Consider the following 12,564-nt stretch of genomic DNA (forward strand, 5'->3'; position numbering starts at 1 on the left):
AGGGTCAGAGCTGTGGCAGCTGACAGTTCGTCTGGCCTTGGGTCCCCAGCAGTGGAAGCTGACCGCTCCTCCAGCCCTAGGGCCGCAGAGGGAAAAGCTGACAGCTCATCCAGTCCCAGGGCTCTGGGAGGGACAGCGAGCGCCTCAGCACACTCACCCTTCAGCATACACTGTGCAGAGGGGCTGCGACAGCCACTGCCACACCAACACCGCTGACAGGAAGAGCAGAGCCCACATGACCCAAGACCAAGAGGGTCGGGTTGTCGCTGCACCCCAGACATGGCACTTGTAGTTGGGCCCTGTTGGAGTTGGGTTGGGTTTCAGAGCTCTACCATTCCAGGATAAAATACTGTAAGAGAGTCCCTTCTGCTTTCTTTAAGGTGGCCAATGGTTGAAGCTCTGCTACCCTCACCTCCAGACTCATCCCATGCATTCCATCTGCCTGGGAAGGTGCCAGGGAGAGGGGTGGGGTACAGTTGTGAATGGTGGGAGATGGGGAATTGGTTGCATTATTAAAGTTTTAGTATTTATTAGTTAACCGTAACCCTTTCCTTCCCTCTATGTCCTGTCCCCAGTAAAGTCTCCCTTTGGTATGTTGTTATTTTGGGGCGCAGCATTCCATTTGCTGGGGTTTGTATTATTGTATTTTGTTTGCTGCTGATATTCCTCATTATGAGAAGTAGTATCAGTCATCTTCTTAAGGGAGAATACCCCTTGTATCCCAGGCACAAAGAGGCATCACCTTGGGTGGAGGCACCAGATATTTCGACAAAGAACCTAGGATCCAACCCATGTGAGAACCATGTAGAAGCTACTCTGATGAGCAAGCACCAGAAAGGAGCCTTGAGTCACGCCTCAGGGGAAAGGCTTACACCTGGCAGCAATCTTCCTTCTTTATTCCTAGTATCTACACTGGGGCAGCCAATGTCATTCACACAAAAAACAAAGATTGCATGTTCCTGAGTTGCAAGCATAAGCAACCAAGACCCCCCTCCCCCACCTCCCCCAAAAAATAACCACAAAACCAAGAACAGTTTACACTTACAGAAAAGCAGAAATCTGAATGATTTTTCTTATATCTGCCACAAAAACATCCTTTTATAATTGGCTCCAAGTTCAACTTCATTCTTGTATATTCCAGCAGAGCGCTGCTCATGCAATAAGATGGAAGCTGACCAGCAGGTTCTATGAACTACTGGAGTGCCGCAGAGCTGGTGAAAATTAGAAATCTGTATCAGGAGGGATTTCAGAATTTGTTTTTATTCCCTTCAGGGAATCCAGGACATCCGCATTGCAAAACACTGTTTCCTGCAGAATAGGATCATGCAGACTCAGCAAAATTTCACTAGAACACAGAACTTTTCTGCTGATTACATTGTAAAACTTTCACTTTTTCTTGTGCTCCCCAAGGTAATTAGTAAACAGAATAGTGATTTTATTTTTCTGCTTGGCTGCTGAGTGAGCACACATGCTCAGGCTCTCTCTGCTTTAAAGTCTACCATGGCTTGAAGCCTGGAGATTCATAGGAGAACATTTTTCGACACTCTGTTGTTCATGTTCCGCAGTCAGAGTCACATGGTGAAAAATACTAACTTGCCCCCCGCAATTGCTTGAAAAGTTCTATTTCTTTTCTTTACCAATCAATATTCAGCTCCTTGGCTGGTGGAAATTGGTACTGAAGTCAATGGAGCTATGCTGATTTACAACAGCTAAGTATCTGGCTCGAATGCAGAATTAAGGAGACTAGGGAAACAAATTACTCAGCATGTCACAAATCTTTTAAAACTTTAACTCACCGTAGAGCTAATGTTCAGATTAAATTGGAATCTGTGATACCACTAACAGTCCAGTCCTCCAAGGTGCTGAGTCCCTCTACTGCCATTGTCAGGATCACCGCACTTCTCAGGGTTGGGCCCTTATTGATAGCATCCTAATGTATTATCACATAAGTAGAGCCCTGAAAATCTGTGGATATCCACTTTACATCTGTGAATGTGGATATCCGCAGACTACGTTTGTGGATCGTAGACTGGATGCGGACACAAATTTTGTATCTGCGCAGGGCTCTACACATAAGGTCATATGAATAATGTAACTGGAGAGGACACAGCAAATGGTTTACTGGGACCATAAGTAAATAAGTTGGAAATGGATGTCTGCAACAGACATAAGGGAGCAAATGCTTTGGAAATCTAGTATGCCATCATCACACTTACATCAGCTTTCAACACATGTACTGTACAGTAAAAAGCCTTTAGAACATTTCCAGAGCCACCTGTATTTGTGACGTCCACAAATCCCAGGAACAAAACAATGGGTTCCATGCAAGAAAAACTTCCTTGCACTACTTCCAAATCACAGATGCTGCAACAGTGTCCCTTACAAATAAGAAAGGATCTTGTTATAACGTACTGTAGCTAATGGATGTAATACGAGAACCATGTGTTTGTGCTGCAATTAGTCTTCTCAACCAATTAAAATCTTATTTGCTAAATATAGGTCAATTCAGAATACCGGAATGACTAACCTCATGGCCAAAGAACACAAAGTACACAATTAATTAGCAATTAAAGTTTTAACTAGTTTCAGTTTAACAGCTGTGTTTGTGTTATGCCATGGCTTGATACCATGTGATTCTATATTATTTAATGTAGACACTGATTTATTTTAAAACAAAGGGAAGCAGGACAGAAGCCAGAAAAATAAGTGGCCAGGAATTTTTTATTTTTTATTTTTTTGCTTCTAAAATTACACCTGCCTGATTTTTGGTTTTAATTGACTGGGATATGAATAGAGCCAGATACAATATGTATCAGATCTGTGTGCTAATTTGCTCTGGATGTATGACAGGGAATTTATTATGATTAGTATTTATGTGAATCAAATAAAAATCACAAGGTGAACATGTACCCCTCCCGCATAAAGATTAAAAAAAAGAGCTAACCAGTTTCTGCTGGTCAGTGGTTTAAATACAGTGGTGGCTCTTAAAAAGTTTCGAATCAGCAGTGTACTGGGGGCAAAAAAGTGGATAAACTAACAAATTAACTTCCATATTCCCCAAATCAAAAGTGGGTTAACTCCAAAACTAAACTCTATATTTGCCAAAGGAGAAGTCAATAAACTCTATTTACCCATATTTACTCTGGAGTAGACTACTATGTCCAGTTTTACCTAAGATAGACAAGATACATCAGTCTGCAATGTTTCCTTGAACAGCGATGTACTCTCTATAGGCCATACATTGTATCTGGAGTTACATAACTGGAGTATTTGCAATATACAAAGTTATCTAAGGTAATCAGCAAGGTTTTAAGGGGTGCCCCTGTAACTGACCAAAGAGGCTTCATGTTGACAAACATCATGAAACATTGCTGGAGCATCTTCAGCTGTAAACAAACAAGCAGCCACACATGCACAGATGGGAGGATGGTTATGAGGGAGCAGGTGTGGATCAGCCTTACCCCTAGTGAGTGTTTTGAGGTATATGTGGATTCTGAGACATTTGGGAATTTTAGGGGCTGGATCACTTCCCCATTTTGTGTATGTGCCTATGTCTACACTATAAGCTTGGAGTGTGATCCCCTGCAGCAGAGAGAGAGAGAGAGAGAGAGAGAGAGAGAGAGAGTATGTGTGTTGAGTATCAACCTGCCTGAAACTGGTGAGTACCTACTCAGCACGTCTACACCATGTCTTTGCTGCTGCTGCCTGTGCAACTGCAGCTACACTATTGTTTATACACTTGCTAGCTCGATAAGAACTAGCGCAAGTAACTAGCACAGGGACATCTCACCCCTGGCTTGTAATGTAGACATGGCCTCTATGCGTATGTGTACGTGTATGCATGAAAGACACACACACACACACACCTCAAAGGATTGATCTGAAGGAAAATCTAGTACAGATTCTCCACTTGTATAAACTGGCAAAGCTCCATTAACTTCAGAGTAGCACCAGTGATTTACCCCACTGAAAGGCTGGCTTTCACCAATTGCAAATCATGAAACTTCCCGTTCCCTATCAGGTGTTTCCTTATAAAAGGAACACATTTGCACACTTGTCTCTGAAATGCACTGTAGTTATAACAAGCATTTTGCACGACAGGTATGAAAACTGTGCTGACTTTATGAAACCCAAAGTATGGCATCGGGTTCCATTACAAACATAGTTTGGTTGCACACAATGGCTTAACTCAGGCAAATATTGCGACACTGAAATAAACCTCAATCACATCCACTAATTCAAATAATTCAGTTTCAGAGACCCAAATTGCATTTGGCCCGAGTGCTGTAACATTGAATTTGATGATTTTTGTGCATATATATTTGAACCTTCATGCTGCAATGGTATTGTTATTTGCAATTAATTCACAATTTTCAGTGTCGGAGAGGGCGTGTGGAATTTGTAATGCATTGCTGTAGCTGTCACTTTCGATAGTCCAGTGGATTAGAGTCAGCAAGCTGACAAAACTGACACAGCCCCACACTGAAGGGTCATAACAGCAAGCACTTTGTTGGAATTCATTAAAGCTGGGGAGTGAGAGAAGAGCTGTGATAGGTGCAGGCAGAGGTTCAGTCTGGATGAGGAAAAACTTTGGGAAGATTGACAGCTGAATTTTACAGCTTGTGCCCTGCTCTACAGGGCTGGCTCCTGCTTTTTTGCCACCCCAAGAGGCGAAGGAAAAAAAAAAAGATAAAGCCGCGATCAGCGGCACTTTGGCGGCAGCTCTAATGCGCCACTTCATTCTTCGGCGGCAATTCGGCGGCCGGTTCTTCCCTCCAAGAGGGACTGAGGGACCCGCTGCCAAATTGCTGCCGAAGACCTGGACATGCTGCCCCTTTCCACTGACCGCCCCAAGCACCTGCTTCCTGCGCTGGTGTCTGGAGCCGGCCCTGCTTCTCTAAACACTCTAAGCAGCTCTCTTCCCCTCCCATCACTGTGCATTACGCTGTGGCCCAGTCATTTGCTGCATTCTAGTGCAAAGGTTCCTGTGGCCTGTGTAGTGTCTTTAAGTTTCAGCCCAACACGGCAGGGGTGCAGGGGGAGAAGGGTTTGTACTGCCCCAGGGCGAGCAGTGAGATAGAGTGCCTTCCGAAGTCTCCCTGGTATGCAGGAGGAACACAGCAGCTGGTACACACTTCTGTAGGCTCCACCTTATTTCTCCCATGCACCAGCCTCACTCCAGTACAGAGAAAGGGCAGGATCCAGGTCCTGACTCCTCCCCATCTAGGGTGACCAGACAGCAAGTGTGAAAAATCGGGATGGGGGTGGAGGGGTAATAGGAGCCTATATAAGAAAAAGATCCAAAAATCGGGACATCTGGTCACCCTATCTCCACCCCTCGAGGTGCTCTCCACCCCAATAAGTGCACAGAGGGGTGCAAGGACTAAACCTGGAGCTTGGCTCTAATGTGGCCATGCAAAGGTTGGGAAGGCTCCTTGTGCTTCTAACATAGTGTGTGCCTGAATGGATTAGGGGCAGGAATAGCCTGGTCCTGTGTGAAAATAGGGCCCAATTCTGTTCCTCTTCTTTACACCGAGGAGCACTACACTTTACGCGTAATCCCGGGCACGTGGTCTACTTGCCATGGGACAGTGACAGCACTGGGACAGCAGTTTGTAAAGCACTTTGGGATCCATCGGGATAAAAGGTATGTAAGCGTAAGACAGCATTATCATTACTACTATAAAGGTCTTTCTTGCAAGCTGTGCTCTAAAATGCCTTTGCAAATTAAATATCGCCATTACGGCACAAGATAGCAATCAGCTGAGAGAGAGGGAAATCAGGAGTCATTGACAAGGGAAAAAGGACATGTTTTCAAATGATATTTGAAGAGACAGAGCGTCCATGAGGCAGAGAGAAAGAGGAAAGGTGTTCCTGGTGGCTGGCAGGCAGGCAGGGAGGCAGGCATGCACACACAGACATACACTTTGTATTATTCTTGAGATATAACCGAGCTAACACTACAACCTCAAAATCTAACATGTTGATTACAGGTAGCCAGCACAACTTCCGTTTTTCAGATAGTTTTCCTTTCAAGAAATTTCATCTTCGTGCCCTCTACCACAGACAGCAGATCCTCCCCCAGTTCAGACTTCCACAAAACAAAAGTTGGCCCTGGCAACATTGTGGTTTCTGCTCTCTCACAGTCTCTGCAGGTTCACAGGCATCTTCTGGTTCTAGCAGTCTACCCTGAGTTAGACCTGTCTGCTATATGATTTCTACTGCTCCTCCTGTTGCTTTCCCAAGTGTATGATACCATCAGAAGAAGTTTGGAAAAACAGTTTGACGTCACCACTGGCTACCAAATTATGAACAAAAAATAGTATTACTCCTAAACAGCTTTTCATGAGTGACTTAGAAGGGACATCATTTTCTGACGGCTCCAGAGCAGAACTGCAAAGGACCCATTAGGACCCCTTTTGTGCTGGAGCCATACAAGTGTTTTGTCTATTCATATAATTGCAACTTCTTTTGACTCAAACTGATATTACTAGCATCATTTAATTTCATCTTTGAGACACATCTAGAGGTCAATCTTGCAAATGTTCCACATGTGAAAATCCCACTGACTTCAGCAAGAGACCCATGCATGGAGCATGTGGAGACACTATATGACATCTATCAGTACATCTTCTCCAGAATCAGTATGGTATGTGAAACAGTTACTGCACCATGCAAATGTCCCTTTGGGGCTGGCTCTTATAATTTACCAGATGTTTCTACCATGCCAGTTACAATGGGGGTCCCAGCTTTGCCTTTAGGCATTACCACAAACAAACATTACTATAGAAAAACCACATCCAATTCAGTAGGCCAGATTTTCAGATGGTGTAAACTGGTGTAACTCTGTGGACTCCAATGGAGCTACAGTGACGTATACTAGCAAAGGATCTGGCCCAGCATGTTTACAGGCAGGGCATTTTTCTACTAACTCTACTTGGGAAAAAGACACATAATAAATTATTAGTATGTTCAATAGCCAGCATTGACCCGTTCTCATCTCATATGGGTGTAACTCCATTGGCTTCCATAAAACTAATCCTGATTTACACCAGTCAGAATCAGGCCCTAAGATTTCCCCCTCCCCACTCCTCATTACTAAAAACGGGTTTGGAGGAGTAAATACAGCTGAATGGATTTATACCTCCATTTGCAGTGGTGCTGGTGATGGGGAATGTGCATTAGTTGCCTCTGAGGAATGAGGGAGTTATGGGTTGTATTTTTTATAAATATCATATGCCCCTTGGGTTTGATATTAACCTGCCTGCGTGCCCCAAGTTAAATCAAAGGAGGCTGTCAAGGGAGAAACCAAAAAGAAATAAAACAATGGCAAAATAAGAGTCCTAGGGAAAAGAATGGAAAAGCTGTTTATTAGGAAATACTCCCATCTGGCTCCATCCAGGCTGAAATGGATTACTTTTGCTAAGGCTAAAGCCAGGGATCAAAGGGGATTCTAAATCTCACAGCCCTGGAAAAGGCCGGGCAGGCTTTGGATGAGCTGGGAGAGGCTAATCAGGGTGTGTCGGTGAAAAGCTGAGGTTGGCAAATGCACAGAGGCAGACACAGATGCTGTGAGCAGGTGCTGCCTGATTCTCCCTGCCAGCGACGGAGTTAGCTGGGCTGAGGGGGAATTTACAAAGGTGTAAATAATACCCATGCAGGCAGTAGCCTTTTACTGCTTTCACTCTTTGCTCCACAGGCTTTGTACCTCTGAGAAATGAATAAATTGTGCTTCGCTTTGAAGATGCTCTTTCCGTGGTCACTGAAAACAAATGTTGTCACAGGCTCCCAAAGGAAAACTGACTGGTACCCAAGCAGAGTTGGGCCTGTGTCATTACCGTGCTTGGGAACCAGAGATCCAGGCTGAGGCTATGGCTCCATTACAGAGTTTACAGCAGTGCAGCTGCACCACCATAGCTCTGCTAATGCAGACGCTCTAAGTTGGCAGGAGAGAGCTTTACAGCAGTGGTAGCTACCCTGATGGGAGAATTTCCCGCCGACATAGTGCTGTCCACTCCAGCGCTTAGGTCAGTGTAACTTATGTCACTCAGGGGGATGACTTATAAGTAGCCTGCATGATTCCACCACAAGTGAAGTGAAGGAAACCAGGCCTGCTGCCTACAAGATTCTCTCAAGAAGGTCTATGGTGCAGTGTACCCAGTAGTCATGACAACTCTTATACCGTGATTGTATTTTTGGAGGGGTAAGAGTAGCCACCATTTTGCCAAAAGAGTGGTGCATGATTAAAATAGTCCCTGGATTCATGTTTTAGCCATTTAATCATTCAGCAGCAAAAGCCTACACTGAAATTTACAAACTCAAGGAAATTCATAATTCAGGATTAATTGCTAAATACCTAAAATCAGACAATATTCTGGCAACACTTCTTTGGTATTTGAATATGAATTACTTTGGCGTTTGTATCAAACCCGTAATGTTCTTTTAATGTAGATATTCTCATTTGAATTTCACTGGGATTTATTGAAAGTAGTCTTTTTTCAATTATCTCATATTGCCATGATTACTGTAACTATGTATAATTACGTACACAGTGTAAATATGTGCAATCATATACTTTCAACATTCTTGTAAATCCCTGCAAACAGAGACAGTTCTTTGGGCAAGTAGGACATATATTCTTACGTATAGCACAATCAGATGCACCATTCCTGGCCCCTTTTATAATGCTTATGATAACAAATAAAATAATTCACTTCAGTTACAATATTATGAAAACAGAATTCTGGACATTCCAGGGGGTCATTTAACCCCTAAGTCGTCCCACTCACAGCGTACAAACGGAATCTGCTTATGAGGCTTATCAAAAATATGCAGTGAGTCTGCAGAAGGAGCTTATAAAGTCAAATATCATCAGTTATTGCCTGCCTGTGCAGAGAGTGCCTATGAAAAAAGAAATCAAAGTTGTTTATGAGTTTTAGGAGAGATACAGCCCCCTCCTCCACACATTTAGTCTCTGGCGAAAGAGGAAGTGTGATCAGGTGGCCGGTAGCTAGACTGAGACTCAGGACTCCTGGGTACTATTTCTAGCCCTACTGAAGTCTAAATGTTTTGCTGGATCACGATCTATGCGTAGGCTGTGCAACTTGGACAAATCAGTTCACCTCTTTGTGCCTGTTTCCCTTTCCCACACTGTCTGTTTAACTTGAAAATTCCTCAGAGCAGAGACTATCTTTCACCATGATTACGTACAACCAGAGGCGGCTCCAGGCACCAGTGCACCAAGCGTGTGCCTGGGGTGGCAAGCCAAGGGGGCAGCCTGCCGGTCACCGTGAGGGTGCCAGTCAGGCTACCTTCGGTGACATGCCTGCGGGAGGTCCGCCAGTCCCGTGGCTTTGGCAGCAATTCGGCAGCGGGTATGCCGAAGGCGCAGGATCGGCGGACCTCCTGCAGACATGCCGCCGAATCCACGTTACTAGCGGACCTCCTGCAGGCATGATGCCAAAAGCTGCCTGACTGCCATGCTTGGGTCGGCAAAATGCATAGAACCACGTCTGTGTACAGCACCGAACACAGTGGGACCCTGATCTTAGTTGAGGCCTTCTGGTGTTACAGCAATACAAACAACAACTGTTTCCTTCACACAGTTGAGAAAAAGGGTGCACTGATTTTTTTATCTATATAGATAGCTATATTTTGCTGTTTCCATTTGTTTTTAAAAAATTATATGATTCAGCCCAGCATGAATTCTCAGAGTGGAACAACTGAGGGCTGTGAGAACATTGTACAAACAACAGAAATACTCAGGTTCAAATATAGTGTTAAAATAGTGATGACTCCTGCTGAATTATTCCAATTTACAATCCAGCAATAGATATGATGTTTTTATCTTGTTGAATATGTGTGCTCTAGCTTGTTGGCATGTTTCAGAACCAGGAACTGAGCCAGCACTCCTTACTCAAGTCAAACCCAGCAAAGTCACTTGACATGACCTCAGTGGGAATTTTGCTTGAGTCATGACCTCATGATCAGTCTCATTGTCAAGTTTCTGACTCAGATCTTGATTCAGCAAAGCACTTAGGGTATATTTACATGGCAAGCAGAAACCTGTGGTAGCAAGTCTCAGATTCTTGTCTAGAGATTTGGGTTTGCAGGGCTCACGCTACAGCATTAAAAATAGCTGTGTGGACGTTCAGGATTGGGCTCTGAAGTCCATGGAGCCTGAGCCCAAGCCCCTCAAGCCTGAGTCTGTAGACCTGTGCCTCTGAGGTTTGCTGCCATGAGTTTCTGCTTGCCATGTTATACTTCAGTAGATCTCTACACAGGTGCAGCAGTCAGTCTGCATGCAAGAATTTGCAGGACTGGGGCTCCGACCTAAGTAACTAAGGTGGCTTGTAACAGAGGTAGCTTTGTAATTTTTAAGCTCAAGTTTTAAGCACCCAACTATAAACCCTTTGGGACTAATTTTCAGAAGTGCAGAATATTGACTTCATCTGGAAAGGTTGATACTTAGCACCTCTGAAAATCAGATCCAAATTACAGGCCACCTTAGCTAACTAATAGCTGTGTTTGCCTGTGAACTGCCATATTGCTATATTGTAGATAAAAAGTTCTTCTAATTAACTTCAGTTGGTTGTAACATATACAAGTTAGAAAAGAGCTGACTTCATTTTTAAACCACCACTTATATTAGACCACACACAAACAAAGGGCCATTTTATGCTTTATGAACTTCTCTGAAACCCAAAATGTTAAACAACATAAGCATGTCATTGTAATCCCAGAATCTTTTATTAAAAACACATATATATTAAACAAACTGTGGATGAACCTCTGTGCTTGACCTATTTTCATAATACTGGGCTTAGAAGGGCCTCAAAAGAAAGCAAAGAGTGAAATTGCCTGATGACCTCTTCTGCTGACAGCCTCTGTTGTTCATCTCAACTGCATTTGATAGAACACAGAACATTCTTTTAAATATTTTATCCTCTCAGTGATCATGGGTGAAAGAGAGGTAACAAGAAATGACAAGGGAAATAACTACATTCTACAGCCCCTGATAACTACAGCCCTGACAGCACTCTTTATTTTTAATTTGACCAGGGCTATTGATAGACATTAAGGTACAATGTTGACAGGAGATTAAATAAGTGAGTTTAGGATTTGAATTATTTTATATCCAAGCTGATCTGGGAGTTCACTTGCAAAAAGAAAAAAAAATAGTGAGAGACTAAGCAAAGTCAAAGAATCCAAAGTGTTTTGTTTCATTGCAAAGAATACGTTGGTTTTATTGTACTCATACTATGATATATGCTTAGCAGTTTCCTTATGGAGGTACCAAATTAGCACATAAATAGAGTGGCATATTGATGAATGAAAAACACACCTAACTAGATCACTCCATGTAATGTGCAACTGTTACAAGAAAATATTTTAATGTTAATCTGGGTTATAACGCTGCATTATAATGCAGAACGGGGGTGGGGGGGCACCTTTCTTTTCATCATATGCAAGGACACGGCAGTTCATATACCTAGATCTGTTTCTCGATTCCTTCTTGGGTTTTTCCCTGTTTATGACTTCCTCTCACTAACATGCTTTCTGCAGATAAATATGTTATCATCACATCAACTAAGCATCTTCAGGTCCACCATTTTGATAATTCCATGATGCTTTCAACGCCACCATTTCCCCTCCAACAGTAAGAACAAGTTGGGTGACAATGTCAATAGCTATTCAGCACTCCTCAGTGAGGGATGGAACAATCACCCCTTCAATGTATAGGGTGTATATATTCATTTCATCACAGAACCTTTGAGCACAATTACCAGTATGCCAAAATTCTGCGATCTCTGGCATTACATAGCATGACACTTTTCAGTTATATAAACCAGGGGTAAGCTTATATCCCTATCGTCAGGCAACAGAATAACAATTAAAACCGTAATAATTTCTAAGAATCTTTTATTAAATAAAATCACAGTTCCCCCTCCGTGCCTTGCTTCTCAGCATCACTATCCCTGCTTCAGTGGCTTTATTCAGTAACGGTAATTTCATTATCAATAAGTGATGCAGCAGAGTTGCATAAACTATGCTGAGAGACCAGTGTTGTAAATTCTGACGCTCTGTTCTTTGTCCATCAGCAGCCAACTCTAGGCTTGTATTCCTGAACCTCAGCGTTCTTCCCAATTTAGCTCCCTTCATAAATTAACCTTTCACCTCCAGTTCCAACCTTCATATAATAAAATGGAATAAACATAACCATTTTGGTTTTTGCATTGATTTCAGCCAGATGGTATAAAGAGGGGAAAGGGGTTAAAAGCCACTTTTTCTTTAATAAATAAATTAGTCTCAAGAGATGGTCAGGATGATAATAGGCATGAGGATACTGAGCTGGGAGAGATAGAGAAGAAACATTCCCTTTACATTTTAATAACATAAAGTCTATTGTTACAAGGAATTAGAGTCACCAGTTCACATAAAATAAGAACCAGACCAAACCAAACATGAACAGCTTTTCACCTCTGGATCATTGTTCCTCTAAGGCTCCTGCTGTAAAATTTGTGCACAATTATTTCAGAAGAATCCTACTGGAATGTTGCCAAC

The sequence above is a fragment of the Chelonoidis abingdonii genome, chromosome 9 (assembly GCF_003597395.2).
Source record: "Chelonoidis abingdonii isolate Lonesome George chromosome 9, CheloAbing_2.0, whole genome shotgun sequence".
Taxonomy (NCBI): Eukaryota; Metazoa; Chordata; order Testudines; family Testudinidae; genus Chelonoidis; species Chelonoidis abingdonii.